This window comes from Mus musculus, chromosome 7 (assembly GCF_000001635.26).
Source record: "Mus musculus strain C57BL/6J chromosome 7, GRCm38.p6 C57BL/6J".
Lineage (NCBI taxonomy): Eukaryota > Metazoa > Chordata > Mammalia > Rodentia > Muridae > Mus > Mus musculus.
The window spans coordinates 37,662,501-37,689,226 of NC_000073.6; the positions used below are offsets into that span (position 1 = coordinate 37,662,501).

A 26,726-nucleotide genomic window follows, 5' to 3' on the forward strand; every position below is an offset into this window, starting at 1 on the left:
TGAGTAAGCAAACCTCCATCACCTGCCCACTGAGACTTCACTCCTGTTCAACTCCACTCTTGGGCACACACTGCCCATGTGAAGTGTGGACCTCTATCCTCCTGAGGCAATGATCAAGGCACCCTCAGAGTGGGGTCACTGGCTGTTTGCCCACAAGCCACTCTTGGATTCTCAATTTACTCAAGGCTCCAATGTCCTAACCCTATGGGCTCAGCATCCTGGTGTCCAGGGTAGCAGTTTTGTCTGGGTTCCCCCAGGCAGGCTGGCATGACTCTGCCACATTCCAAATTTAAATCTGGACTGTTCTCCTCCCTTTTCACTGCACACGAGCACGGGGGAGGTACCTGCCTGGAAACAGCTGTCACTCAAAGGAAGAGCAGCACTGAGACTCTCCTGTGAGTATATCAGCCAGGATTACATAGCTACAGAAATTCACATCCCCACAGGAAGTGAGGAGCTTGTGAGGGGAGGGGTGAAGCAACAGCCAGCTCTTCACCCTTCAGGTGTTTTGCATGCCAAGAGTCAGCAGAACAACTAACTCTGCACAGAGAACCTTGTATCTCGACTTAATCATCAGGGAAACTGAGGCACAAGGAAATACAAAGGTGACCACCATCTTGCAGCTTCTAGGACAATAACTCAGAAATCCTGGTGAAAGACAGCAGGAACCAGTTTGCATAGAAGACTGTGTCAATTATAGTCCGGCTCTCTGTGGACCAGTGGGCCCAGTTCAGACTCTTCATGCCAGCTTAAGAAGTGCTATAGGCACTGCCTCTCACAGAGAGGAGGCCACCAGAGCAAAGGAAGGTCAAGTCACTCACCCAAGGTTAAACAGCCAAGCCACAAGAGCCTGAGGATTCAATCCCAGACTATTCGGCTCCACTCTGAGCCACTGTGCCACATGGTCTGTCAACATCACCATCACCATCATCATCACCATCACCATCATCATCCGTGGCAAAGCACTGTTAATTCTTCCTAAGCTCCTGCCGGGATCCTGGCCCACTGATGAGTTCTTTAAATGTCATGCATGATTATTTCAATTATTATTCACATTATCCCCCACCATGTGGATACTAAGAAACTGGGGCACAGAGAGGCTGGGTGATTTACAAAAGATCAGACAGCGCCAACCGTCCAGTCTGATCATGTGCGCCTGTGATCCCAACTCTTGGGAGGCTGAGGCAGGAGAAACACACCTGCACTACAGAGGAAGACTTTGAAGAAGGGTGGGGTGGGGGAATCAGCAGAGAGCAAAGCCAAGTTAGTTTATCAGTCATGTCTCTGCCTCCTCCAAGGGCAATGAGCTTCATCTGGAACCTACCCTGGGATGCTAGCCATCTCTCCGGCTAATGTCAGCAGTGGGTGGGCGGGGACAGGAACTTAGCTTGTATGCTGTGTCCAGCAAAGCTCTGGGTGCTGTGGCCACCAGCCCATGTGTGCTTCTTTCTCACCGAGGCTAAGCTCCGTGATAACAAGGCTTTCTCCTAAGGCTAGCCATGGAAGGCAGGCCAGGAAAGGCCTAGCTTGCTGATGGCCAAGCAGAAATCCACAGTCCCCGTGGATGCAGGCAGTGTTGGAGCTGCTGCAAACACTGACCATATTTAGGTGGGGATGGAGTGGAAACAACAGGATTGGGCTCAGCAACCAGATGCCTTGGGCCAGCCGGGAGTGTGCAGTGCCAGCTCCATGCTCTCTGGGCATGCCATGCAGTGCCACCATGCTATAAGAGGAAGAAGGAAGATACAGTGGGGGGGGGCAAAGGAGGACAGACACCATCATGCATCCTGAGATCCTCAAAAATGGGCCTCTGAGATCAAGATCTGGAAGAGATAGCCCGTGTCACCAGAGACCTACAAACCCACTAGCTACCTTTCCCTGCCTACGCAAACTTGGGCACAGACGAAATGAAAAATGCCAGCGGGTCAGGCTGCACTTTCCTCGAGCTAATCGCTAATGAAGTTTGGGGTGAGCTATTTTGAAAGCAGCCCACACAGCATAACCACACACCATCATCAGATGCTGTCCTCAAATGCAATTTCATTCATAATTAAATATGAAAAAAGCCACCACCTTAAAATAACATCGGGGGTCACAACTAAAGCCTCCAGCTCAGGCCATACATGCATGCCTCTAATGACCTCTCTGACATGGTCTCTAAATCTTCCTTTCTACACTCAACTCCAGCTCCAGATGCACCTTCTATAGCCTTGCCCACAGAAATGTGCCTTTCAGCCATGCCATCTTTCTCCTTTCTGCACCAAGTGTCACCCAAGACTCCAAGATCTCCTTGACTCACACATGTAGGTGTGCACCTATAGTCCCAGCATTTGCAAGTAGATGGCAAGGTCAGGTTTAAAGCTACCCTGTGTGTGTGTGTGTGTGTGTGTGTGTGTGTGTGTGTGTGTGTGTGTGTGTGTGTGTGTGTGTTTCAGAAGGGACCTCTGCTAACCTTGCATTTGCAAAGCATTTGTTGACGCTCCTTCTGGCAAGGCTCCATGCCAAGTCCAGCACTATACTGTATCTTGTCCTTCTAAGAACCACCAACATCCCTTGTTTTGGTGTTCCAGTCATTCACCCATTCACTCTGCAAATAAGTGCCTTCTACATGCCAGGAAAACAAGTGATTGGGCCAGACATGGTCCATGCCTATGCAGTGGCAGTGCCTAGAAGAAATAGGCAACAACGCATCAAAGCAATGCAACATCCTTTTCATCTAGACTCTAACACACTGCAGACAAGTCCAGCCTTACACACATGCATAGGACAACATTCATGCTGATTAGGCTGAGGAGATGCCTTGGTGATTAAAGTGCTTGCCACACAAGTGCAAGGAGTACAGTTTGGATCCCCAGAATCCACACCAGTGTCAGGTGTGCAGTCCATATAAAATTCTGCACTCAGGAGGTAAAGACTGGAGATCACCAAAGCAAGCCAGCAAGCCAGAATAAACATACTGGTGAGGTCTGGGTTCAAATGAGAGATCCTATGTCTATGAATAAAGGGGAAAGTGACCAAGAAAATATTTCCAGTATCTACCTCAGGTACATATACATATGCACATCAAACACAGTTGAACAAACATTCACATGCATGTATATATAACACATGTGCGTGCGCGCGCACACACACACACACACACACACACACACACACACACACACACACGAGGTGGAACCTCCCTGGTCCATCTGGATCTGTTCTCTAGAACACCTCTAGAAGTGCATTTATAAGTACATCTCCATAATTTGGTGGAGAGGATGATTTGCCTGGGACCAGCTCTTGCCAGTCTCTGTCCCACCTCTTGGTTCTAAGTAACTGCTGAACAGCCTGCTGTTGATCTATAAGCCATAGTAACTAGAGGCAACCCATGCAGAGTCAAGAAGGAGTAAGACCATATACCCTATGCCCAGGTGACTAGTAGACACCAGGAATGCTTTAAATGATCTGGGGTTGGTTCCATGGAAGATTTTGTTCAGATGTGACTGCACATTGGAGGGGCTATGGTAGATTTAATATCCACAGCATTATAGAACATACTGGCTGAAGGTAAAGGCCAGTCCCAGTGTATAGAAGCCACGAAGTGACAAGAAGACATGCCAGGTACAGGGAAGAGACCAGGCAGGAGGGCTGATGCAGCTGGCCGAAGACCCACTGACTAATCTAGAACCTTCTTGACACATATCTGGTACAAGGATAGGCCATGCAGAGATGCTGGGTAAAATACACCTAGCTGGGGATAGCCTCAGCCACGGTTTCATTACTGAGATGTAAGAAAATGAGTTCTTATATACTAGATACCATCATTTTATTTCCTGACATAATCATTCCAGGGCTGTGGTGACAGAGGTGCACAGCTAATATTTGGCACGGCCAGAATTAAAAGCCAGCTCCCTGGAGAGCTTCATTCCACCTAGCCCAAGTTCTCCACACTCTAACCACACACCTTCTTTGTGACTTTCTCCTGGTACCTTCCTCACTTCCCACCCACCCCAGCTCCACGCATTTCGTGAAAATCATAAGAGCTAGTGAGACCAAGACCATTGTAATTTCACCATGAACAACATTATTCTAATCAAGACACGGGACCAAGGTTCTCAGGGTTCTCTCATAGTCTTTACCATTTCAAATATATCTATTAAAGGGGAGCCGGCATGTATGCATAGATCCAGCCTATAGATGAGAAGAGACAGGAGCAGAGGTAAACATGGCCTCCACCACTGGTGAGGAAACCTTATCCTTAACCCCATCTTTAAAGTGGTCCTGATCTGAGAACTTTACCCCACAGTCAACCAAGACAATGGCCTTGAGTGTCTCACTCCATTGATCTAAGAGCTGTGATGTTAGTACATATGTCCTATCCAAGAATTTGATAAGAACTCCAAAGAGAAGGTAGTTTTCAGAGGTTGTTGAATTGGTTAAGTCACAATTAACTTTCTAGGTGTCCAACTAATGAGTTTCTATAAACAATTTTCTCTACCCATTCCCAAAATTTGCACACCTTTGAATCCAATTTGGAAGCCGTGGTCAATATACTCAAATCATCAGAGCAATGTTTCTCTCTACATAAAGTAAAGGGAATGTTCTAGAACCCCAAGCACTCACTTCCCATTGGCTTGGCTGACTCTTTGCCTGGTACCTACCATGCTCATGTGAAGTGCATGCTCATCAAAGGTTGTGGGTGTGTCACCGTCCTGTGTCCATCAATAACAAGCAAATTAACAGCTTGCTTGTGTAGACACTTCTATTTTCAACCTGAAGGGTGATTTGGGGGTTTCTTTTAAATTTAACTATCCTCATTAAGGATTCATAGCATACCCAAAGAGTGATTTTTTTAAAAAATCATCTCTGCAGAAAAGGAATATCAGCAAAAAATAATCACTATTCCAGGCTCAACAATGAGTCCCTAATGAGGACAGCAGTCATCAGTTAAACAAACATATCATTAGGTTGAGAATAGATGTGTCAACATAGACACGGTCCACTAATTTGTGGGGTGGTTTGTCTGGGGTTGATCTCAGTAGGGTCCAGGAGGTGGGTGGGCATTCCTAGGGCAGAGTTCTAGGTTTTTTTTTCCTAAGGTAAGATATAGGCTATGGGTGAGGTTGGACCACATGGAAGGTGCTAGTAGGGTTTCTACCACTAGGCAAAAGCTAGATATGGGGTCAATGTCAGGGAATGAGGCAGATCTGCAGTGGTGAATTGGGTTTTACAGAAGGTCATGAAGAAGTATTATCTTCCTTAAAGGCCCTATCATTATGCTGATGCCAGAGACCAAGTCCTACCTTGTGTCCAGTATTGGTGCCTTCCCAACTCTTCCAAGTGGCAAGGATGCTTCCTCCTGATTCCCAGAGTTTACCTCCTGCCACTGTCCACCTGTGGTGGTTTCTATATGCTTGGTCCATGGAGTGGCACTATTAGGAAGTGTAGCCTTGTTGGAGTAGATGTGTCACTGTGGGCATGGATTTAAGACCCTTGTTCTAGCTGCCTAGAAGTCAATATTCTGCTAGCAGACTTCAGATGAAGATGTAGAACTCTCAGCTTCTCCTGAACCATGCCAGCCTGGATGACACCATGTTCCTACCTTGATGATAATGCACTGAACCTCTGAACATGTAAACCAGTTTCAATTAAATGTTGTCCTTTTAAGAGTCGCCTTGGTCAAGGTGTCTGTTCACAGCAGTAAAACCCTAACTAAGACACCACCCCATTAAGAGCTTCTATCTGGTCTAAGGTCATCTGCCCTTGAACTTGACTTAACTTTCCCAGAGGATTACACTGTCGAGCCAGTAGAATTTTCAAATTTCTCACCAGGGATCCATAGTCTTCCACATCGAAATTGGGGCTACAGTCAGAGAAACCTCCTGTGATGTTCAGTCTCCATTATCCACTTAGCTTCGTTAGGAGTCACCTAGCAGACATACCTCTCAGTGGGTCTGTAAGACTCACCCTGAAAGTGGGCAGCACCATCCCGTAGGCTGGGGTACCAAATTGAGCAAACACAAAGAGAATGAGCTGAACACCAGCATTCATCTCTGCTTCCTGAAGATGCATGTGACCAGCCACTTCACAACCTTTACCCAGTGTCTTCCTCACCAGGAAAGACTGCACTCACACACTGTGAGTTGAAACCGCCTCTTCCTTCATTAGGTTGCTGTTGTCAGGATTTTTTTTTAACAGCAACAAGAAAATTAACTAGTATACAAGACCCAGGCAGGACTCACGGATCATGGGAGCATGCTCATTTTCAATGCATTTATAAAGATTCCACACATATCAGGTACCGAATGAGGTTCTAGGGTACAACCCAGACCAAAGAATATTGATTTATGGGAAGGGGAAAGGTGGTAAATGGATAAATAATTAAGATAATTATAGATTAGGCTAAGGCATTATGAATTAATATTAGAGAAAGTGGAGCTAGAGGATAGGAAATGATTAGGTAAACTTTACAGAGGGAGGAGACGAGGCATCCAAAGGGATGAAGAAGGGACAGTCCTGTGAGTGTAGGCTGGCAAGGGTCTCCATTCCAGAGGTTAGTCATTAAAGTAAAGGCGGTGGTCTCCTGTGTTGCAGAGCGGGACAGAACAACGGGGCCAGAGGATTTGGGGACTGAAGTTAGAGAAGGATAAGGAACACTCCCAGAGAGCATCTCTTTTCTCTTGGAGACAAGACCACGCCACCATAGGTAGAGGAAAAAAGAGAAAAAATAGCATTTACCATTTTTAACAACAAGCAGGAGAGAGCCATAGCTGACCCACGGCATACCAGTGCCCACATGCAGTACCCACTGTGGTTGAAGATTCTTAGCTTAGTCGGCTCAGCTCTATACTTTTCTCCTGTAAAGTGAAGTGTGAGAAGTCGGCACAGGGTAGGTGGATAGCTGAGTCCCCTGGACTGCACAGGATGAAGGAAAGGGATGCCTGCCCGGGAGCTGAGGGGAGATGTGAGCCAGTAGTTAAGAAGTGGATTGTGACGGACAAGGACACAGCAATGGGGACAGGAAGGCAGCAGAAGGGTCAAAGGTGAGGACTGCAAAGATAGGGCAGTAAAGCCACCACAAAAAAAGTGGTTAACAGAACACAGGACAGTGAGTGACATGGCCAGATGTTGGAAGCCACTGCAAGCGACAGTCTCTGCCAAGCCACAGTAAGACTATGGGATGAGTGGTTAAAATCAAGTGTGTAAAAGAAATTTTAGTGGCAGTGAGAAGGCTAGATGGTGCCGTTCACCCTGCTAGATGCAGAGCCTCCACACTCTCCGACAGAGGCTCAACACGGAAGTGCTTCGCCGGAAGTAGTAACACCGAGGTTGGCATCGGAACACTCTGCAAGGTGATCTGGTTGGAAACAGGCAGCATTGGAGTGGGGCATCAGGAACTGGTGCTTGCTTAAGAACTGGTAAGCCAAGCATCGCAGCACTTGAGAGGCTGAGGCAGGAGGATTGCCAGGCGCTTAAGGCCGACTTGGGCTACGTAGTCGATTTCCGGCCTGCCCGACTAAAGAGTTAGACCTTGTTTCGATTGGGAGAGGTGGTGCCAACAGTGGCAAACCCCAGTATTTTGTCACAAGGATAAACATTACCTTGATTTCTTGGTGTCAATGACCTTGAACATGTGGTTTCCCCCAATGCATTGCTCTTACAATGTAAATCCTAAAAGCAGCTGCAGAAAAAGCAATGCGGTTGTGTGGTGAAAATCCTGAGATCTCGGCCTCTCTTGGCTCAAGCTAGGGCTTTGTGGGCCTGCAAGCCACACTCTGTAGAAGTGAGCCCCTGGGGGCAGAAAGCTAAGCCCTAAGTCAACACTGGGAAGTCACCAGCCCTGTGCTATCTCCCCTCTGAGACCCTGAAGACCTCAAAGCTGCAGCAGCTGGGTTCTAGGAGCAGCTCAAGGAAGCTGGTCCCTAGTCCTGTTTCCCAGACAAGAGCTAAGAGAGGGAGGAGTCTTGGAAGTCTGGGAAGAGCCTGATGTGCCATCAGAGGAGATCCTTCAATCCCTCACTTTCAAGTCATATCTTCTTGCATCTCTCTGATCCATGCTGCCCTCAGTGAAGGTGGGTACTGCCCGCTACCACCTTGTGTTCACAAAACCAACCCCTAGAGAGGTGATTTCTACGCTAGTCATACGTTTTTGTTTTTGTTGTTGTTGTTTGTTTGTTTGTTTGTTTTGTTTGTTTGGTTGGTTTTTTTGTTTTTTTGTTTTTTTTGTCCAAGCTGCTTACACTGTTAAATTTATTTTAATATAACTCCCTATGCCACAAACCTGGACAGGATTAGACTTAGTACAATTAATATTTAACATGCGGGCACCCAGAAACTCCTAGCATTCTGATGAATAAAGTATAAGACACATTACTCAACATTTACCCAGCTCTGAAAAATCCAATGTGGTACTGTTGGTGATGGGGACTCATCATAGTAATCATAGTTGGGGATTTCTTTATTGCGTGTCTACTGTATACCTGCCATTGTGGTTGGGTTTTGGATTTTTTTTTTTTTTGGCAAGTGTAGTATCTCATTTAGGTCATGAGATAATAAAATGTCACCCAAAACACATACTTTTGCACAATTTAGTCTTATTCTACTCGATCAATATTATTGCAACTTGGGTAGTTCAGTTCCATAATAGCCAAATCAATTTCAATTTTTTTTTCTCCTCAGAAATTTGGTGGAGGAAATATCTTCCCCACGTGCAGACCCGAGAATGTAAGCCGTGCGCCTGGAACAAAATATTCTGCCACAGTCAAAAATCACTATTTTAAAAAGTGATGTGCTGTTTGGAAATAATACGACAACCCTGAGGAGGTTTGGCAGTTCAGAGCAGTGTGCCTGTGTGGAAGGAAAGAGACTCAACAGCAGCAGTCCCTGTGGTTCCAGAGGCGGTTCCGTCCAGTCACAGGGGACCCACCTATAATTCTAGCACTGAAGGAGGGAGCCAGACCGAGGGAGCAGGGCCCAGGCAGGAAGACTTAGGATTCCAGGCCAGCCTTGGCTACACAGTGAGACCTTGCCTCCAAAACAAACAAATACAAGATAACTGTAGCAAGTCCTTGTAAGGGCTATAAATTAGTGGTTCCTTTAAAGGCCACTTAATTGCCACTTAGAAGGGCTTTTTACTGTGTGAGCCATCTACTTCACAAAACAGAACTCTATTAAGGTTTCTCAGAACGGCCAGGTCTATAAGCAGGCAGTTTGTTGAGCAGGTTTGAAAGAGATTCCTTCCCACCTTCCATTCACCAGTCCTCCAAAATTCCAGATAAGCCTATTTTTTACTCAGAGGGCAAAGTTGGCCTCTCGGCTTATGTGCGTTCCCTGCACAAAGGATATGTTTTCAGCAAGCAGGACCACATTCCTACCAAGCAAAAATATTCCCCCATAAGCTGATTGTCCCAGACCTACCAAGCCTTTCTCAATGAAGCTCTGTTCTGCTGCCTGCAAATGTGTGGCCTGTGTTCTCAGACAGTGGCTTGGGACAGGTGCATGTCTTTGGAGAGGTTGGAGAGGGACCCTGAGCCAGCCTTTGCGACCACAGAGGCACTTCATCTAAAGCTACTAGCTTTCTCTACATTGGAAAAGCAAATTCTCCAACAAGACCTCCTTCAATATCCTTCCCCGTATAAATTCACCCTTCTGCAATCTTCTCACTGTCAAAAATAGTTGAAAATTCTACTATCATAAGAGAGGAAGGGGGGGTCAAAAAGAGTGACATTAAAGAAGCCAGCATTTGGAAGTACCTTTTGATGGTCCCTAATTTATAAAGGTCACCGCCAGAAGTGACCTTTATAAAAAGTACGCCCATTGACTGCTGACGTTGGCTCTGTGAGCAATGGGAAGGAGAAGATATACAAAAGAAAACTCCCTTCATAGCTATGAATATGCATTCATTTTTTCCTAGAGAAAGGCATGCTTGTTTCTCTTGCATGGTTGAAGCCCACCATTCTGTCCCTCTGGTAGAGTGGAGTCACACGTGAAGGGCATTTGCATTACAAGATGATCCCAATGGAACTTGTGTTAAGGGTATGTGGACAGCAAAGTAACACAGCACAACTTATTGAATAAGTGATCGCTAAGAGCCGGCTTTCCCCTCTAGTCACTGCCGAGAATATCCACTGAGTTCAGATCAAGGGTAACACAGGGAGAACTATATGAAGACCCTTCTTCATACATGCCCAGGACTTCCTTACCTCACCTGGCATGCAGGGGTTTTCCTTTGATGGGAATAGGAACCCCCACAGGAGTAAGAGTTGTCCTTAGGTAGCCATATCCAACCACGAGCATTCCCAACATTTCAGACTGCTCCTTTATGCTGTGGAGGCTTTCCCTGCTGACCTCTCTAGGCTCTCTGGCCACTGCAGCCCAGCAATTCATCTCCACACCCACAGGGGAGCTATGCAGAGCTGAGCACTAAGAGCGCCTCATTGCTCAATGCTAAGCTACTATTTGAGCAACAATCATCATGCTAATTATGCATGAAAGTCTTTCACTCTGCACAGGGCACTGTGTGTAACTTCCCACTATCCCCCAAAGTAGATTCTCCTTCCTTATCAGAGAGAAAACAGGCACAAGAAAACCTGTCTATGCCAGGTGGTGGTGGCGCACACCTTTAATTTCAGCACTTGGGAGGCAGAGGCAGGCAGATTTCTGAGTTCGAGGACAGCCTGGTCTACAGAGTGAGTTCCAGGACAGCTAGGGCTATACAGAGAAACCCTGTCTCCAAAAACCAAAAAAGAAAACCTGTCTACCCAAGGCTGGTGGTATGGGCTAGTAAAGGTTGTGGCCCAATGGTAGAGCATTTGCCTAGAGTCCTCCAGGGAAGAATTAGGGATGTAATATAGTGATAGTGTGTTTGCCTAATATGTCTAAGATTCTAGGGTTCATCCCTCCTCCAGTTCCTTCTCCTCTTCCTCCTCTTCCTCCTCCTCCTTCTCCACCTCTACCACAACTAGCAGCATCACCACTACCACACACACACACACACACACACACACACACACACACACACACACACACACAATCTTACTGGTCCATGGTAATTATGATTCAAAGATCCTGGGCCAGTCCAACTTGTTCGTAATACTGGCCACTGGTGTAGATTTTTGGAAATGTGCCCTTTATGATGGGCACATTAATCAAAACCGGGTTCCCCAACCTTAAGAATCATTAGGATTGCTAATTTCTAATTCATCAGAGGACAAACGCATTGCCCTCAGGTTCAAATCCCACAGCTCAAGGCAGAAATAACAGAGATGGGTGCCATGTCCAAAAGGCTTGGGTGTGACCTGAGGGTGACCAAAATGCACATGGCCACTTAAGAGAATTTAGATATGAACACAGTTTGTAAAAGCAGCCCCTAAGGGAAGGGTGTGTGGCCGTGCCCTGGGGGCTTTTCTAGAAGTTCCAAACAAAGCCTGCTGAGGGGGACCAGGGGAACAATTACAGCATGCAAATGTCATGTGATTTTTGTCACTGATCTTTTAACATGCATAGCTGGGTTCATGTGTCTCCAATTCAAAATCTAAAATTGAATTCTTATGTGGAGATAATTATAAGCAAAAATCAAATGCAGGCTTGAAAAACACTCTACTTCAGTCATAAAAGAACTGCTTGTCAAGAAGAGCCCAGATTCCCAGAGGAAGTAGGCATGGACAGATTCCACTGGCTGGGGCAGGGGTCAGAGGTGAAGGGGAGGGACTACGGGACTCTGTCTTGGACAATTTGGTGTGAATCCTTATGCCTTCGACTTGAGTTTTATGCCCAAAGTCTGAGGGGACATGCGTTCCTTTTTATTTCATTTTAGCAGTAGTGCCTCCTCCTCCTCCTCCTCCTCCTCCTCCTCCTCCTCCTCCTCCTCCTCCTCCTCCTCCTCCTCCTCCTCCCCTCCCTCCTCCTCCTCCTCCTACCTCTTCTTTTTTGGTTAAAAAAAAAAAGATTTTCAGCAAAGAGGCCCAAACTGCACAATTAGAAAATAAACAAACCGGAAGTTTAAAAAATAAAAATTAAAGTGTCTTCAGAAGTTCATTTGTATGGTACAGTCCATCTTGGTGTGCCAAGGTGGAGAGGTTCATGGCCATATCTTCATCCCATGATCCTCTCCTCACAAACTGTCAAGAAAACCAACTTGAAGAAAATCCCTGAAGAATAAATCAAAGGGATACATGTGGCTGTCCAAATGGAGACCTGCCACTATGAAGGAAAAGGGACAGGCCTGTTCATAGAGCCTGGGCTTCTGTGCTTAGCCCAAGTTATCATCCTTTTCTCACTCTGTCCCTGACTCCATAGATAGACCCCACCCCACTCCACTCCACCCCAGTCAAGGCCCCAGCCCTCCTCCTCAGGTTAAGCAGAGCACTAAGTGTTCCTGATAGCAGGTAGTGCCTCCTGGTTAGAGCCTCTCCAAAGAGTCTGCTCTTCTGAGTTTTGCCTGCTTGCCTGGAGCATGGCAAGGGGTTAGCATCTGACCCCAGCACTATTAAATCTTTTTAAAGTTTAATCTTTGGGGGATTTCAACTGTAAATAAAGAACACTCCACATGTAAAAAATAAACTCACACTCATGACTTCATGCATGACCCCAAGTTCAAGTTCTGTTTGTGATTTAGCAGAGAGGAGACGAGGTATTCTGGGTGTAGTCTCTGGGTGTGGGACTGGGCTCCCCTAAAGCATTGTAGAACTGCAAATGAGAGAGGACAGCTCCTTGCTCTACAGGAGAGGTGACAGACAACAGCCACATGTCTGTCGTGGTAAGTGCAGCTGGACACCCATGACCAAGCCTCAGATCACTCTGCTGTGTCCACATCTGGAGCCTGTTCACAAATAACATCTGGGCTAATCTTTTGCCAATATTTGGTGCCAGGGCTGCACTCCCATCAGGCCACAGAACACAGAATTGAACCCAAAAGGAAACGCTGGACCTGGTTCTTTCACGGTTCTATGGCTCACCGATGAAGATCATCAGAGTGGTCTATAGGAGATGGACAATGGGATATATAATGCTCCCAAGTAGGAGGTATGGAATAAGAGCCACAGGGACCCTCTGCAGCCTGGGGACCACGCACGGTCAGTGCACCCTAAACAAACCTCTGCACTGCCACCCTCAGCCTCTCTAACACTTCCCTAGATGACTCTTGCTTGAGCCCCACCACAGCTTCAAGTCATAATAACACAGCAATGACCATGCATTTCCTATTTCAGAGATGAAGAAACCTACTTCTAAGAAGACCTATCTCCTTATAGGCAACAGTTACAAAGTCTGTCTGCCTCTCCTCTGAGTTCTCTAGCCTATAGATAAGGAACAACCTCAAGGGCAGGTGTGCTAGCTCCCGTGTCTTTGGTGTAACTAAATCCACACGAGGCAGACTGCTTTATGACCACCTAAGGCAAGAGGTTCTGCAGGAGCATAACTAATGACCCAAATTTGGGAATAACCTCACTGAAACTGTCCTAAGACAGCAGCACAGAGCTCTGCATTAACAAGACACAGGGAGCAACCACGTGTGGGTTTATGTGCCTAGCTGGTTTCCTTTTTCTTCTTCTTCTTTTTTTTTTCTTTTTCTTTTTTTCCTTTTTCTTTGGTTTCCTTTTTCATACATGAGATTCCTGATGATTTTTTTCCCATCCTAATCACTTCCCAAAAATCCTACCTGGAGGCACTGTGTTTGGATGACTTTCTACCCTCTTAGCATCTCACAAGAGAAATTACATTTCTGTACATGAAGCTTGGAGAACGTTCAAACCACGACAGCACAAATGAGAGCCATACCCATACTGGGTAGCTAGGGCTATCCCCTGCCCTTCACACACATGATGCTAGAACCCTGAGATGATGAGTATAGGGGATGGGGAGGGAGCAGCATGCACCTTTACTCACTATGTGTACTGTTATTCCTATAGGAGAGGAAGACTCCTCCTCCTATAGCTGTGCATTTAAATGCCCAATGCTGATGCAGGTTAATCTAGAACAAGAGGTCTCTCTCTTTCAAGAACTCACAGCAGCTCTGGTTACCAACACAAGCCCTGCCAGTTAAAAAAAAAAATTTCCAGTGTAAAAATGGGTGGGACTTGTAAGGCCCCGACCCTAGCTGAGGAGATATTGTCATTGACAGATGCTATGTGGAGGGCAGTCACTTTTCTTTTATGTGTGATGACTGCAACCCAGTAATTAACTCCACAATGGGCAGCACTGATTTGGCTCAATGTATTATTTTTTTTAAAGAGTGGGGGGAGGGGCTAAAGAGATGAGTCAGTGGTTAAGTATACTTGATACTGTTGTAGAGGACCTAGGTCCAGTTCCCAGTCACAAGGTGACTCACAACCCTCGGTAACTACAGTTGCAGTGAACCTGGCACCTTCTTATGGCCTCTATAGGTGTCAGGCATGCATGTGTGCACACACATTCATGTAGGCAACATATGCATACACATAAAAGTTAAAAAGAGAACTCGTAGCTGGGGAACTATGAAGCAGAGGAGAGGAGGGAGGAGATGAAGGAGGGAGGGAGAGTGGATACAATTTCAATACATTGTATACATGAAACTTCATTGATCTGTTATCCATCTAGCCATCCAGCCAGGCATGGACCCTCCAATGGCTCTCTCCATCCATCCACTCATCAATTATCATGTACCTACTCATCAGCTGTTCATCATTTACCCATACACCTATCACCCACCCATCTGTATACAAAGATATATTTACTCATACACCTGTATACTATTACCATCAATTCAACTACTGATCATTCATCTATCTATTTGGCCATCCATACATCTACTCACCCACCTACCATCTGCCCATCCACCTATCCACCCACCCATCACAAAACTTTCAAAGAAAAGAAGAAAAGTTAGCTCACTGTATGACTTACAGCTAGTGTGTTTCCCTCCTCACCTCCTTCCTCTTTCTCTGCTTACAACAACTGGTCCTAATGTTTCATAGATGGCTACTGTTTGTCATTAACATCTCACCAATGTTCAGCAAGAACAGTAAAAAACAAAAATTGCTCTGAGTAATGCTCTGACTTCACCAGAGGCAGTAAACAGAAAATGACCACCTGATATCATTCATGGTGATTTCTTTAAATGAGCCATCCATTAGAACACAAAGAAAAAGAACATATGACGTTTAAAATATGTACTGCCTAAAACACAATGGATGGATGGATAGATGGATGGATGGATGGATGGATGGATGGATGATGATTGAACAGGTGAATTAGTGATCGGTATATGAGTAAATTAATGGGCAGTTGATGAGATAAACAGATAGGTGATGGGTGGATGGATAGATGCATACACAGGCCCATGGTTGGTCAATCAATAGGTAAATTTGGGGTGAGTGCACAGATGAAAGAATGATATGGTGGCTATGTAGATGGATGGGTGGGTTATAGATGAATTCATGAGTGGATGGGTGGATGAGTGATAGGTGGGTGAATGATAAGTAATGAGTTGGTGGGTAGATGGATGAGTGATGGGTAAGTCAATAGATGGATGGGTATGTGATAGGTGGGGGTATAGATAGGTGAGGGTTAAAGAGTAAATAGTAGATAACTGAGTGGAAGGGTGAAAGATGAAAGGCTGACTAGATGGCTAAAGGGAGGGACGATGGCTTCATTCTTATTCTGCTCAACCCAAGAACCCTGTAATGACACATAACGAAGCACCCAGTCAAGTTCTGATACAGATCATACGTTTATTTTTTTAGGCAGGAATGAATTATTCAGCACTTCTAAATCCAGAACACATCAAACCAAAAACGACACGCTCTGAGCTTTCCTCTTTCCCTGCATACTTAGAGATATCTGTAATTTCTTAAAAAGAATAGAATTATTGATTGTGGGTGAATTAGCAACTCAAGAAAGATCCAGGATGCAAACTGGAGGTGAGGAGGGTGTTGCCCAACAGGAGTTAAGTGCCTGATGATGGGGCCATGTAGAGAATAGAGGAAAGAAATGGGGTGGGCAGAAAGAAATGTGCTTGGCAATGTCAGGGATGATCCTAGAGGGGAGTTTCTCAGCACACATGAACTCACATTTAGCAAGAACTAGAAATCTGTAGTTTTCCAGAAAAGCTCAACCCAGATGATGAGACTAAAAATCCCTTGAAGATCTTCCTGCCCCTGGAGAAGATCCTAGTTTGTCAGGAATACTAGTGTCCCTAGTTCTGGGGTCAGGAAAAAAAATGGATTTCTAGGACCATGGTTCTTCTAGTGATTAAAGTACAAAGAAATCTGAGATCCAGTATGTTCCTCAATCTTTTGTACTCCCCATGAGGTACCAGGACATCAAATGCTGTGAACCTCATTCAATCTTTCCCGTTGGATGCTCTGACTTCCTAAGTTGTGTAAGACACTGCTATGGTCTAGACTGGAGTGTCCCCACAAAAGGCTGATGAATGGAAAGGTTGGTTCCCCATTTGCTAGAAGGTTATTGACAGATAACTGGACTAAGAGGGTACTAACTTCATCCATGGGTTGATATACTGATTAGTAGAAAATGAACAAGACTTTGAAAGACATATCTTATTCTGTAGATAGATGATAGATAGATAGATAGATAGATAGATAGATAGATAGATAGATAGATAGAGATGTATAACTTTCTAAACAATAAACAATGTAATCAATTGACCATGAACTAAAGTCTCTGAATCCATAAGCCAAAATTAATTCTTTCTTTTTTTAAGTTGATTCCTCTTGGCCACCTTGTCATAGCAATAAAGTTGACCAACACAGGTTTGAATAGCCAAACCAGAATGGTGACTGTAAGGTAAGTCTAGGCTTTAGGTCCTCAAGAAGCCTTTCAGGCTTGATCTGTAGGTATTCAGAAAGCCACATATGAGAATGAGGAAGTGTTGGGCAACAGAAGCCCAAAGACCTTAGTGTGTACCCCAAAATAGCCATCACAGCATTTTTTTTATCAGATGAAGTGATTCAGGATAAAGGTATGTTACTACAAAAATTCAGATTACTTCATTTGAACTTGGTCAGTCTTCAGGTGTAAAGGGACCCTTAGAAGCAGGCATGATCCAAGCATTTATCCTACCCAGAAAAGGTGGAAAAACTCCTGGAGGCAAGAAGTGCATAAAAGTAGAAAGATTTGATGTAAGAAAATCTTGACAAGGCACCTTTAAAGGTAGCCAGCACTTGGGAAACTGAGAGAGAGAATAGTGAGTTTGAGGATAGCCTAGTTTGAGGCTATAGGACCAAGTTTCAGGCTAGTTTTAACTATTGATTGGGATCTTATCTTAAACAGCCAAAATAAGATGATATAAGCCAAGTATGGGGGCACAAGATCTTAATGCCTGCACTCAAGAGGCAGAGGCAGGTGACAGTCACCCTGTGTAATACATGGGGCTATAGGAGACAGAGAAAAGCATTTTCCTCATGCTATACTTGACCCTGGAGGAGAACCAACTAACATGCCCAGCCAAGGACCCTTAGAAAGAAGCCCCCATATACACAAGGCTCCTTCCTGTGCCTTGCTGACTCCCAGAATGCAATGCACAAACCACTTGTTGAAGTCTAATTGATCAAAATATATCTCTGCAAGTCTGGGGCATAGGGGCACAGAATTAACAAACTGCCCTTTCCTTCATGAAAAGAGACTGAGCTCTGATTAAAATCGACTAGAATGAGCCTTCTATACATCTACTTTTAAAAACAAGAAGCCACTAATTCAGTTTAACTCAAAGATTAAAGATGATTAAAATTTCTGTAAGTTATCTGGAACTTAGGGAAAAGCAGCCGGTGGTGGCCATCCAACATTGATAGTTGTTGGAAAATAACTTCTGCTGTTTGATTGATGTGGTTAGCTTTTCGTTTGGTTTTGTTGTTGATTTTTTTGGGGGGGAACAGGGTGTCATTCAATGGCTTTTTTCAAGTCATCTTTGAGTACCAATTATATTTCATCAAGGTTAGTAAAATGGTAAAAAGGAAAAAAAAGAAAAGCAGATGTCTGAAAATGAGGATTGCCAGTAATATTGATGGAATCCGGTAATTTCTTTCCTGTGTAGTAGCAGATGAATCCAGACTGTGTACAGCCAGGCAAGGTTTACGGAAACATTCAGGGCTATAAAAAGAACTTACAAGACAATCTCCATGTTTGGCTCACCCCCACCACCCCCAAAACATCACTAAGGGCAATGCTTGTTTCTTTAAAAAAAATTGTTAATTTATAAGAAATTCAACTGCCAACAAAGAGGTCTTCATACTTTTAAACCCTCCAATATTAGCACAATCCCATCTGATGGGTGATATTGATTAATGCTATTAGCTCCTACCAAATATACTTGCAACTTAGTCAATTCTGTCATTTAATAATTTTGCTAAATCTCAAAAAATGGAGACGCAATCTCGCCTGGAAGAAGGCAGCCCTGCTAGTTATTTACAGATTGTAACATTTACATAAGAGTTTAGTTTAACAAGAGATACAAATATAGATAAAACCCTTAGGACTTCATTCTCTGAACTGCCCTCTAAAAATCTGCCCTGCAATTTGCAAACTGAATTTTGTGCAGACTATTCCTGGAAGGCTTTGTGAATTAGGGAGAACTAACTCAAAGCAAGGGCTGGCTAATCACAATTTTGCAAATTGTACGTAGCAATCATCCTCACATTGTGAAATTCCGATCTATAAAATGCTGATGTTTTAAAGTTGAAAAATAAATTAGCTCGCGAGAACTATTTCGCCATAAAAAAATAAATAAATAAAATCAGTCTGAGGCTTTACAACTAAATTATTTGTTTAAAAAAATTAAAAAATAGTCACATTGGTAGCAAATATTAAATAAAAGTAGGATATCATCCAAGCATGTTCCTGCCACAACCATCTGAATGAGAGAGAGAGAGAGAGACAGAGACAGACACACACACACACACACAGAGAGAGAGAGAGAGAGAGAGAGAGAGAGAGAGAGAGAAAGAGAGAAAGAGAGAGAGAAAGAGAGAGAGAGCATGGACTTCCAGGCATCCCCATCTGCATGGCCTGTCCTATAAATACTCACCTGCCAGGAGCACGTGGATTCTATAACTCTCCAGCATGTGCTTGTGGTCATGCCCAGACTTCTATTTTAAATGCCTCCAGCACATTCGTCTATGGTCTGGAGAAGCCTTCTCAGACAGTGCTGGGATTAGTCAATGGTCTTTGACATGTCATCTATTCACTTGCTAAATCCAATTCATGTTTGTCCAGCCTGAGAAGTTGGCAGTTAGCACACATTTGTTTATTTGTTAAACGCAATGCCATGTGGGTTACAAATACTCTAGCAATATCAAACCCCAAGGAAGAGAGAGCAGCCTCAAAGGCATACAGCAAGCCGGTAGTGTATCTGAAACTGGATTTGCCTTGGGTGAAGAGAGCTGACTTCAAAGGGATGTGGGTCACAAGACTCAGGGCTGTTGGCTCATTTCTAGAGAGCATCCCAAAGACACTGGCCCTAAGAGAAGAGTAAGCATCCACATAAGCACATGTTTGAATTGCACACATGAGTCCTCCCTTCATCCTCCACATCCCATACGACATCCAACACAGGAAGCCAAGACAAAGAAGCATACCTGCTCATGCTCACCGCTGCCTGCTGCTTCATAGACACCAAGACCTCTCATGGACTTTGTCTCTAATTGATTGCAATGTTTAATGTTATCTGAAGCAGAACATGGTGGCACACCTGCCATCCCAATACTTGGGAGACTGAGGCGGGAGATTCTTCTGTACTGGCGCCTGCCCTTTTCCTGACTGAGCAGGAACGAGCTCTCTTAGGAGCTGCAGCATCATTCTCTGACACCTTGCAGACTTTCCTCTGTTTTGTTTTGTCTTGTTTTGTTTGTTTGTTTTGTTTTTGTTTTTTTTTTTTAATTTTCTTCTTATTTCTTAGTTGTCACACCAAGCAAAACTAATGCAACTTACTTCTGACCCACGGCCACTCTGGGTATCATAGCTCCTGGAAGGGGCCAGAGCACATTCCTGGGCACCCTATAGACGAGCTTCAGGGTTGGGAATGGCCTCTAGTAAGCTCAAAAGTGCCCACAGTAATATCCTCGGAAGGAACGGGTGCTGTGCTTGTCATGGCCATGCTGCCTGCCCTTTGGGTCTCACCATGGAGACACCCGGCCACCACTTCCCTTCCTCTGAGTGCATCTCTTACCTCGGGCTTCCACTTGCGCAGCCTGCAGCTTAAGCACTTCCTGTAACATTACTTCTACAGAGCAAATATTTATACTAGTAAATACCATCAAAATATGATCTGCATTCAAGTGTTTCCTATAGGTGGTTGTGAGGAACAAGAAGAAGTCGCTGCCTAAGTGGAGAGGAGGGGGAATGGAGCCCATGGGCAGCCCTGACAACTGACAAAGCACCTCCCTGTGGGGCTCTCTGCTCTTGACGTAACACTGCAGCATTAGTAACATATGCCTTCCAACAGCAAGGCCCAGGGGTCCCTGATCGGGTACTCAGAACTCCTCCAGCATGTAGAATCTATGGTTTGCACAGACTCACAGCCAGTAGCCCATACAAGTGCTAGTCTCAAACACACAGGCCTCTGTGCCCCATGGTCTTGGAGGAGATAAAGCAGAGGACAGTGGTGGGACCCAGAGACCAATCTGGGAAAGGCAAGTGACTTAGTGTCTGTGTAGTAGCACCTAGGTCAAGTAGAAAGAACTGCTTCTAGAATTTTCCAAAAGTTCTTCAACACGTTCATCCCACCTCTGGTGGGATGAATGCTAAAGAAGGCACATGCAGAATAAAGGAGAGAGAGAAGGCCTTGCCTTTTCATGCCCAGAACGGTACTCATCACCTTGATGCAGTAGGCCTGGCCTCCCAGATCTCCTTGGCACTCAATATCACTGCTCTTTGAGAAGTTGGCCAGTATGAAAGACTTATCTGATTTGTATTTCCCTTATCAAACATGCAACTCCATCTTTTCATGTATGTGGCACCACCCCAGTGTCTTCTCTAAGTAGCACTGATAAGATTTTTCTCATTGATATTTAAAAGCTCTTCACATATGCTGAATATGAACCCTTTATTAGATATATTTAAAATACTTCCTTGGATGTCCAAGGCAGATGGCTCTAGTGGCCTGCTTAGGACAGCACGTTGGAGATGAAGAGACAGTTTAATGGTTGGGAGCCCTTGCTACTTTTATAGAGGGCCTAAGTTCGGTTCCCAGGATGCATATCAGACAGCCCACAAAAGCCTGTATCTGTAGCTCCAGGATACTAATACCCTATTCTGGCTTTCACACACAACTGAAAACACGTGATACACATCATGCTCATATGTGCACTCTCACATATGCACACGCACAGATAAAATTTTAAAATATTTCATTAAAACAGAAATGAATAAATGCATAAAGCATTGATAGGTGTGTGTATAATGCACGCACACAAAACATTGTTTTGAAGGGCAAATTGTGATGTCCATCAAAGAATTAATTCTTATATACCTTGCAATCCATCAATGCTACATGTAGAAATCTATCCAGAAATACTCAAAGTTATTCACGACATATATACATCATTTTTTTTTTGAGGATTTAAGGAATAAGTTGAACCCAAGGCATTGGGAATGTTAGGCAAGTGCTCTGTCACTTAGCTATGCTCCCATCCCTTGGCTGTTGTCGTTGTTGTTATTGTTGCTGCTGCTGTTGCTGTTTGCTGCTGCTGCTGCTGCTGCTGCTGCTGCTGCTGTTGCTGTTGCTGTTGCTGTTGCTGTTGCTGTTGCTGTTGCTGTTGCTGTTGCTGTTGCTGTTGCTGTTGCTGTTGCTGTTGCTGTTGCTGTGTGGTCCTTAGGCAGTCTCAAAAGTCCAAGCTGGCCTTCCACTCACCTCTCTCCCTCCTCAGCCTCCCAAGCACTGTGACTGCAAGGATGCATCAGCATGCCCTGCATCTGCAGCCATCTGTGCTGCACTGGAAGCAGATAAGCTAAAAGCTGCCACACTGCATTCAAAAGCACAGCTCCATAAAGGCAAGCCTGCCAAAACTTAGAGCGTGCTCAGTCTTTCACTTCTGACACTTGGAGAGAAGAAAGTCCCCAAGTCAAATGAGCAGTCCGACCCGGTCACACACGTGGGCTACAGCTACGATCTTCCTCACCACATCAGTGGTGGAAACCCGTGATCACAGTGTGGTAGTATATAGCATAGCGCACCACTCAGACCACAGGTTCTCCCCATAGTGGGAGGGGAAGACTCAGAAGTAGAGTGGAGGGGGACCCTGGTTCTTCCCAATGCACACATCTGTCCTATAGAATCTGAGTGATGAATACACAGGCATTTTAGAATTAAGCAAGATCATTTACCTTAAAATACAAAACTCTAGTCAGTCCTCTGTCACGAAAACAAGGGCTGAAATCCTTCCCTAGAATTCAAGACCTTCCATCAAGCTCCAACTGTTCTCAGGCCACTCACAGTTCCAAAGTGTCCTATGGCATTGTTCCTGCTTGTCCCTTCTGTCCCTTCTGTCTCCCCTTATACCTACACCCACACCTCGGGAAGCCTTTCACTACCACTTTTCCCACACACACCCTTTCTTCACCCTCAACAATGATTCTCAACCATGTCCTAGGACTTAAGGCTCATTCCCTTGAGGTGTGAGTGTGACCCACTGCACTGTCACCCCATCAAGAGAAGGCCCATATATCAACCTTCTCCCCTTCATGTCTATTCATATAAAATCTCCCAAGTGGAGCAAGATTCCAGCTGCTGCAGATGAAGACGGGATGCAAAGGAAGCCTGGGGGAGCCAATAACCCTGGCCAAGGTGCAAGCAGTGAACAAGAGGATGCAGAGACAGTACTAACAGGTTAGGCACAGGGTGAGCCCAGGACAGGAAGTAGAGCACTCTTGTGCAGCACAGCATTTATACTAGGGCTGTGGAGAGGCACCAGGTAGTGAGCCAGCAGGAAACCCAGAGCATACGCTCACCGCTCTGGCTTGTGAGCCATCTGTCTAGAGAGACAAGCAAAGACCCTGGCTGGCAGTGGCCTCGCCCAGCAAAGGAGGGGACTTGGGGATGCTCAGAGCATGTTGGATCAGATCCCTAGTCCATTCTCAGGCACAGGCATCCTATCAGGCAGGGTAGGAGAGGCTACATCAGGCAGCTAGCCACACCCAGGCTCCAGCTCTGGAATGTGGGAAAGCTGGAGCATCCTGAATCCAGTCAACTAGTCTGCAAGCCTCTGTCCAGACCAGAAGAGACAGACTCCCAGTACAAAGCCAGTTGGGACAAAATTAAAAGGCAACTCCATCATATGTCCAACAGCCAAACCCTGATTCCCAGCATCTTGGATATGGCTCTGGGCATGTCCATGACTCCCTCCTAAAGGCAGCAGCAAGGATGGACAACAGCAAAATAAACGGGAACCCTTCTAACAGCTGGACTTTAAGGTGGTACAAGCCATCTGGCAGAAGGTACCCTAGGAGCTTTATTTGATTTACTCCAGAACCATGCTGGCCAGACTGAATGTACCTGGAACTACAACCAAGGGAGCCACCATGAGCACCAGCCCCCAACCAGGAGTCTCTAGGTCATGTAGCCTACTGCTGACATTCCATCCAACAGGGACACCACAGAGAATCTTCAGTAGGAGGCCTTCACCCTTCCACAGAGGACCAGGACCTCTGAGCCCTTCACTCTAGAGATTTCTGTATAAAGAGTAAGCAAGAGCCTCCTCTAATCTTCAACTTAAGAAAATACCATAGGCTTTAAATAAGCCATGTAAGTAGCTTCCCAGGATAAGTGCAAGGAAGAGCTCCCTATGAGGTCAGAGCACTGAGGTTGGATGCTGATTCACACCCATAACCCTAACCCTCGGGAGGCTGAGGCAGGAGGACTATGAGTTCAAGGCCAGCCTTGACTACATGACAAATTCAAGGACAGCCTGGGACAGACACTTAAAACTTTGAGTTCAAGGCCAGGCAAGGGTATGCAAAATCCTGGTAGGAAAAAGAGAGAGAGAGTACAATAGGGAGCAAAAGGCTGAATTGTTGGTCACATACGAGTCCAGTGTAGGCCCCATGGAACAGGACACCTGGCTGCTAGTCCTGTGTTGCCAGCTGGCACTGTGGGCTACTCAATAGTCAGCCAGGGTACAGACTCCCTCTGTCCCTGTTTGGGGCCTCAGAGCTTCATATTGGGCCCCATGTGGAGACTAATTCCACACTGACTTTCTTCAAGGAAGACCAACACTATCCCAACAACTTTCCAGGGCTATGTTTGTCCTCGCCTGATCCTCAGGAATGCCACAGACTGTCCCTAAGTAGGAGTCCCAGAGTGACAGGACATAAGAGTCATTGTTCTCGTCAAAGGCCAGTCCTGAAACGCCCCTAACTTCATAGGCAACCCAACCCCAAGATGCAGAAAGATGATTATGGGGTGGGCATGAGAATTTTGGCGGATGTGGGAGCAGATCTTAGAGCTTTGCTCAAAGAATTGGCCACCCAAAGGTGGTGCAGAATAGACAAGTTGCCCTGAGACTCCTGGGAAATGGCAGTGCACATGGCCAGACTCTGAATCTAGCTTGCCCCAACCAAAGTAGGGTATAGAGGGACAGAACAGGGTAGGAGTTCTGGGCAGAAGCCAGGCACTCCTAGGAGACTTCCATGGGGTGTCTTATCCACTGAGATCATTTGACACAGCAGGAGGCTCCAGTGGGCCAATTCTGCCAGGAAAGCGCAAACAATGAAGCCCAGAATACTAGGCGCCCAGACAGGGAATTACCCAGAAGCAAGCACTGCTTGGCTTTCTGGGATCTAGCAGTCTCATCTCTATCAGAGCCTAAAGTGGCAGAGACTGCCACGGCTCTGGGGGAAGGTCCCTAAGAGTCCCCAGGGGCTAATACAGGTACAGGCTCTGGCCTATCTGTCTAGTTGACATCCCAGCCTATGAGGCAGCCTACTACAAGACCTCATACAAACAATACAACAGTTGTGTTGTACTCCACTGCATCCCTGAAGGAAGAAGTGTCTCTGTGCAGATATTGTAGTGTGTCACATGACCTTTAAACAAGGCCTTTGGTTCCAAGTGCCCCAGTCAGGTCAAAAGAGGAGTCCTACTGAGCCACACACCACCACCCCCAGCCCTTCACTGGGGGATTCTAGGTAGGGCTCTACCACTAAAGTGCATCCCAAGACCTTTTAGGCTTTTTCTCTTTTAAGACAAGTAGGGCTCACTCATGAGGTAACCCAGTCTTGTTAGTGAGACTCTCTGACTCCAGCCTCAGGAGTCCTGGAATTAAAGGTACATTCCAACAGGTCTAGAAATTTTTATATGTAGTGTGTGTGTGTGGGGGGGATGTCTGTGTGGGTCTTGGATTGATGGAGGTTAGAGAACAACTTGCAGGAGTTGGTTCTTTCCCCCTATTATGCAAATTCCAGGGATCAAACTCATATTCTCAAGCTTGGCAGCAAGCCCCTCTACTGCCTAAGCCATTTTGTAGGCCCTGTTTTTTTTTAATCTTTGTTTTAATCATTATTTCATAAAGAAAGAAAAGGCAGGTGTTTTGTTTTTGTTTTTGTTTTTTTTTCCCCTAGAAATTCTGATGACTTAATTGAACTAGCAAAATTAAAAGTTGTGGTTTGGTTTGGTTTTCGTTTATTGTTGTTGTTGTTGTTTCATTGTAAGGAAGTTGAGAAACTAATCTTTGGGTGAGATAGGATGGCAAAAGTCCAACTGCAGGGCCTGGGAAGTTCTCTGGTGATCAGAGGACAGGGACAGAGGAGCTGGGCCCTCCCTAGACACCCTGGGAGCCACTCTCCCCCTACCCCAGAAACCCACAGTGAACGTTCTCACTTCTCCCTTGTCAGGCTATCCACCTTATGACCCACAAACCCCTAGGATTCAAAGTCATGCTCACCCTCCTCCATGGTGGACTTGCCTCCTTTATTCCACTTTTTGTCACCTACACAGTGGTAAATGCAAACTGCCCAGGTATTCAGCACTGCGCCCTGCACCCCAGTGATGGGGCGTGAGTCTCGCCTGGTTGGGTAGCAGTCCTGACCACTAAACTAGGGGGCTCAGACTAGTCTGAGCAGACCAACCTCAGACTGCAGCAAGAAGCAGCTGAAGTGTGTGTGTGTGTGTGGGGGGGTGAAACACAGCAAGGAGAGAAGAGAGTGACGGGGGGGGGGACAGGGAATGTCAGATTTGATATAAGTAAAGTTTCCTTAAAGAAAATATTAAATATCATGACTGTAATCAAAGGGCCCGAACGGCGTGAGGGAAGACGTGACGCGAGGTTCATCTAGAGCCCATCAAGCACTGGCACAGGGCAAAAGAACAGCATGGATGCCCAAATCTTGGAAACGCTTGGAAATTACGGTGCCCTGAGAAAAAGTACTAAATATAACAAACCTTTTGGCTCCCTGCACTTACACTGTGTCTCGACATCATTTATTGTCTGGAAGGAGTCCTAACTTTTTAGAGGTACAGGATCCTTACATCCTATCCCCAGTTTGAGGGTTGCTCTGTGGGTAGATCTGAGATGGACAACCAGCTGGTGTCCCCTACCACTGCCCGGTGTCAGTAAAGATGAGGGCAGCTTTGCAAACTCCTCCTGATAATGGGAAAGCCCTCTTGATGCTGAGCAGGTGTTCAGCCTTGCCCTTTATAGCTTGTCCTAAGAAGGAGCCCCAAGCCAAGGCTTTGGGACATCACATCCCCTTGGCCAATCTCTACAAGGACACCAGCCTGAGTCCTGGGGTCAGCTCGCAGGGGTGCGCCACAGATAATG

At 45.7% G+C, this 26,726-nt stretch overlaps 1 protein-coding gene and 1 long non-coding RNA gene across 15 annotated transcripts in view; one reads left to right on the forward strand and one right to left on the reverse strand.

Annotated features, from left to right (window-relative positions):
• The window catches only part of Zfp536 (zinc finger protein 536), a 456,017-nt gene that overhangs the window by 344,478 nt on the left and 84,813 nt on the right, over positions 1–26,726 (reverse strand). The gene's annotated exons all lie outside the window — the stretch shown is intronic.
• On the forward strand, positions 7,299–9,733 carry 4930505M18Rik (RIKEN cDNA 4930505M18 gene). Its single transcript, NR_166497.1, has 2 exons — positions 7,299–7,400; positions 8,662–9,733. It is a non-coding gene; the product is annotated as an RIKEN cDNA 4930505M18 gene (long non-coding RNA).